General features: G+C 41.7%; 1 pseudogene; it reads left to right on the top strand.

The window, feature by feature from the left end:
• The first annotated feature begins 2249 nt into the window (after positions 1–2249).
• LOC101044189 (ferritin heavy chain pseudogene) lies at positions 2250–2812 on the top strand (annotated as a pseudogene).
• The last annotated feature ends 2219 nt before the right edge of the window (positions 2813–5031 follow it).

Raw genomic sequence — 5031 nt, 5'->3', positions numbered from 1 at the left:
AAATTAACAATTAGGCCTGGCACAGTTGCTCGTTCCTGTAATCCCAGCACTCTGGGAGGCCAAGATGGGCAGATCACCTGAGGTCAAAAGTTTGAGACCAGCCTGACCAACATAGAGAAACCCTGTCTCTACTAAAAATACAAAACTAGCCGGGTGTGGTGGCACATGCTGTAATCCCAGCTACTCTGGAGACTGAGGCAGGAGAATCTATTGAACCCGGGAGGTGGAGCCGAGATGACGCCATTGCACTCCAGCCTGGGCAACAAGAGCAAAATTCCATCTCAAAAAAAAAAAATTAAATGTTTTTAATAATAACACACCAAGGATGTGAGAATTAGAGAACAATAGTTTCCATTTCTTTGGGTGGCCCAATTTTTCCAGTACCAGATAAACACATTTCTAGGTTTAATTATTTTCGAGACTCCCTTGAGGAAAATTCTGTATCTTTATTACTTTATCTTTTATTTTGCATTTTTGGTGCATATAAAATAAGGCTTGTGGCATATATTTGGGATATAAATTATAATATTAAAATAGATTCCTGTGAATCAAACACCCTAAGACCAAAACAGTACCAACAACTGCATCTATCTGTGTACTCCTTCCTTCTCCAAGTCCCTTGGTCTCCCAGAGTTTACTACTATCCTGAATTGTGAGGTTGTTTTTTGTTGTTGTTGTTTAAAATTTCTTAATCTGGCAGGGCACAGTGGATTACACACCTGTAATCCCAGGATTTTGGGAGGCCAAGGCGGGCGGATCACTTGAAGTCAAGAATTTAAGACCAGTCTGGCCAAGATGGTGAAACACTGTTTCTACTAAAAATACAAAAATTAGCCGGGCATGGTGGCAGGCACCTGTAATCCCAGCTACTCAGGAGACTGAGGCATGAGAATCACTTGAACCTAGGAAGTGGAAGTTGCAGTGAGCCAAGATCGGGCCACTGCACTCCAGCCTGGATGACAGAGTGAGACCCTGTCTCAAAAGAAAAAAAAAATTCTTAATCCAATACTCATATATCCTTCAACAAAATGTTATGTAGTTGTGCTGCTTTTTGAGCGTTGTACTCTTTTCAAGTTTCCCTGGTGATATGGTTTGGCTGTGTCCCCACCCAAATCTCATCTTGAATTCCCATGTGTTGTGGGAGGGGCCGGGTAGGAGGTAACTGAATCATGCAGGCAGGTCTTTCCCGTGCTGTTCTCATGATAGTGAATAAGTCTCATGAGATCTGATGGTTTTAAAAAGGGAAGTTTCCTGGCATAAGCGCTCTTCTCTTTCCTCTGCCATGTAAGAAGTTATCTTTCACCTTCCACCATGATTGTGAGGCCTACCTAGCCACATGGAACTGTACATTAAACCTCTTTCTTTTGTAAATTGCCCAGTATGTCTTTATCAGCAGTGTGAAAGTGGACTAATACACCTTGTCTACTGGGTTCCTGGTCTGCTTGGTTTGAGACAGGCTGTCTTTGAGTTAATTGAATTGAGGGGAGAAGAATCTAGACCCTAAGTTCTCCTTGATACCAGAAGTCAAGAGGCCACGGGAGCCAATTTCATAATTAGCCTTAAATGAGTGCAACCAATCAGCACCCTGGACAGATTGGGGTCATTTCAAGTATTCTACCTTCTCTTTCCCTGAGGTCAGAATAATTTCTCCTTTTTCCCAGCCTCAGGATTTTGCAACCTTGTTCCAGGTCCTTACCTGTTCAATCAGTCCTAACACCTTGGCCTCCCAAAGTGTTAGGATTACAGGTGTTAACCACTGTGCTGACCACATTTTATAAGTTTTAAAACACACACACATATATATGACAAATGTAAAAATAAATTTTAAAATAGAAAACCCTTTAAAAGGTTTTGTTCTAGTTTTCTTTGACAGGAAGAGGATTATATATTGTGCAAATGTTACTATGATTTAGCTTAGACAGTAAATCAATTCGTTTCAGGTTAAATGTGAGATTTTTAAAATCCCTATTAATATCGAGAATGAAAAGGGATAATCACAAAAGATCCTACAGGCGTTAAAAGTTCAACTTAATGACAAATCTGACAATTTGGGCACACTCTTCCAAAAAAAGCCCAAAAACTTGAGACGTTCTTTGCCGAGAGTCGCCGCGGTTTCCTGCTTCAACAGTGCTTGGACAGAACCGGCGCTCGTCCCCCACCCCGGCCGGCCGCCCACAGCCAGCCCCCTGTCACCTCCACACCGCATCCTCGGACCGCCCCAAGGCCCCCGCCGCCTCTCCTTAGCAGCCGCCATGACGACCGCATCACCTTCGCAGGTGCGCCAGAACTACCGCCAGGATTCAGAGGCCGCCATCAACCGCCAGATCAACCTGGAGCTCTAAACCTCCTGTGTTTACCTGTCCATGCCTTTGACCGCGATGATGTGGCTTTGAAGAAATTTGCCAAGTACTTTCTTCACCAATCTCCTGAGGAGAGGGAACATGCCAAGAAACTGATGAAGATGCAGAACCAACCGGGTGACTGCATCTTCCTTCAGGATACCAAGAAAGCAGACCATGATGACTGGGAGAGCGGGCTGAATGCGATGGAGTGTGCATTACATTTGGAAAAAAATGTGAATCAGTCACTACTGGAACTGCACAAACTGGCCACTGACAACACTGAGCCTCATTTGTGTGACTTCATTGAGACACTTTACCTGAATGAGCAGGTGAAATCCATCAAAGAATTGGGTGACCACGTGACCAACTTTCACAAGACGGGAGCTCCCCAATCTGGCTTGGCAGAGTATCTCTTTGACAAGCACACCCTGGGAGACAGTGATAATGAATGCTAAGCCTTAGGCTAATTTACCCATAGCCACGGGGTGACTTCCCTGGCCACCAAGGCAGTGCATGCGTATTGGGGTTTCCTTTACCTTTTCTGTAAGTTGTACCAAAACATCCACTTAAGTTCTTTGTACCAGTCCTTCAAATAAAGAAATTTGGTACAACAAACAAAAACAAACAAAAACTTACCAAAACTGGCAGAAGAAAAGGTAAAATCTCTGCTGGTTGTGGATTTTCCCCAAGGGTGGAGCCAAGGAATTTGTACTAGGTCTGGGCTTGGGTGGTTGGGCCTTCCTTCTCCACCCAATCCTGAAAAAGGTCCCAGTTCTCATTGCCACCCCTTCGCCACAAACCACAGAGAGAAAATAGTAGAAATAACGTATTTCCAACAATATCCTGAGAAGAGTTTTTTTTGTTTTGTTTTTTTTTTTAATAGCCCGACCTGGCCTCTTTCAATTAAAAAAAAAAAAAAAAATCAGAATCAGGGCAATAAGCAGGAACATTATCAAGGCCTGGATCTCTCCCAGGGAGTGTTTCAATGGGTATGTCAAAATCTCAGCAAAATTTCTGGGCTGCAGAAATGTTTTTCTGAGCTCAGTGGGGAGGAATTTGATGACAATGGATTATGGATTATTTCCCTAAATTAACTCAGTCAGAAGAATGATCACCCAGAAATTACTCTTCCTGTTATAGGAAGCTGAGCCAGCTCCTAACTGGTTTAGACAGCGATCCTCACCGAACCTGGCCTGACCCATTACCACAGCCTTTGCCCTGCTCCTCCTTTTGTCAAGCTTTCCTGTCTTCCCCATCACTGTAGGCAAGAGTGCCACCTCCAGCATATGGTGGTAATTGGAATGGATAAGCCAGAAGTGTACTTTCATACATAGTCACAGTAAGATAAACACTGAGTGTTGTTTTGTGGGTTTTTGTTTTTTGTTTTTTGTTTTTTGTGGGTTTTTTTTGTTTGTTTGTTTTTTTGTTTTTTTTTTTTTTGAGACAGAGTTTTGCTCTTGTTGCACAGGCTGGAGTGCAATGGCATCAACTTGGCTCACTGCAACCTCCACCTCCTGGCTTCAAGCGATTCTCCTGCCTCAGCCTCCCAAGTAACTGGGAGTACAGACGCCTGCCACCACGCCTGCTAATTTTTTGTATTTTTAGCAGAGACGGGGTTTCATCATTTTGGCCAGGCTGGTCTTGAACTCCTGACCTCAGGTGATCCACCCACCTTGGCCTCCCAAAGTGCTGGGATTACAGGCGTGAGCCGCTGGCCGTGAGTGCTGTTTTAACCAAAAAGTATCATATAATTATATGGAGAAGATAAATGAGGAGGGAGCAAGTGTTTGGCCAGTGTAAGAGTGCTAAATCCTCATCTTCCTTAATAGAGCAATTATTAATAATATTGCTTAAAACTGATAAATCAAGACATTTATGTCAGAAGAAGCATGGTATTCCTATATAGGGAGGAAATATCAGAAAAAAATAGCTGAAAGCGTTTGGGATGAATGAAAAAGGGGCTGAGAAACAATGAAGCAAAGAACCATTGTTTTTTGTAATAAGCACTTTATACACTTAAAAATCTTATTTTATTTTTAATTACTAGAGAGTGGTCTTGCTATGTTTTCCAGGCTGGTCTCAAACTCCTGGCTTCCATCAGTTCTGACACCTTGGCCTCCCAATGTGTTAGGATGACAGACCACTGTGCCCGGACACATTTTATAAGCTTTAACACAAACACACACACACACACACACACACACACACACACACCCCTATGAGAAATGCAAAAATAAAATTTAAAATAGGAAACCCTTAAAAGGTTTTGTTCTAGTTTTCTTTGACAGAAAGAGGATTGTATATTGTGCAAATGTACTATGATTTAGATTATATGATAAATTAATTCATTTCAGGTTAACTGTGAGATTTTAAAAATCCCTGTTAATATCAAGAATGAAAAGGAATCATCACAAAAGATCCTACAGGCATTAAAAGAAGTTCAACTTAACAACAAATTTGACAATTTGAATTTGAGTGGGCACACTCTTCCAAATAAAAACCAGAACTTACAAAAACTGGCAGAAGAAAAGGTAAAAGCCTTGAATAGTTCAGTATCTGTTAAAGAATTGTCTCTGTTATTCAAAGTGTTTCCTCAAATAAAGGCCAGATTGATTTGTCAGTGAATGTTTTATTTATTTCCTTTTTTTTTTTTTTTTTTTTTTTTAATTGAGACAAGGTCTCACTATGT

This window comes from Saimiri boliviensis, chromosome 17 (genome assembly GCF_048565385.1).
Source record: "Saimiri boliviensis isolate mSaiBol1 chromosome 17, mSaiBol1.pri, whole genome shotgun sequence".
NCBI classification, from domain to species: Eukaryota; Metazoa; Chordata; class Mammalia; order Primates; family Cebidae; genus Saimiri; species Saimiri boliviensis.
Note: the sequence above shows the minus strand (reverse complement) of the source record. Positions and strands in the feature narration are given on the sequence as shown.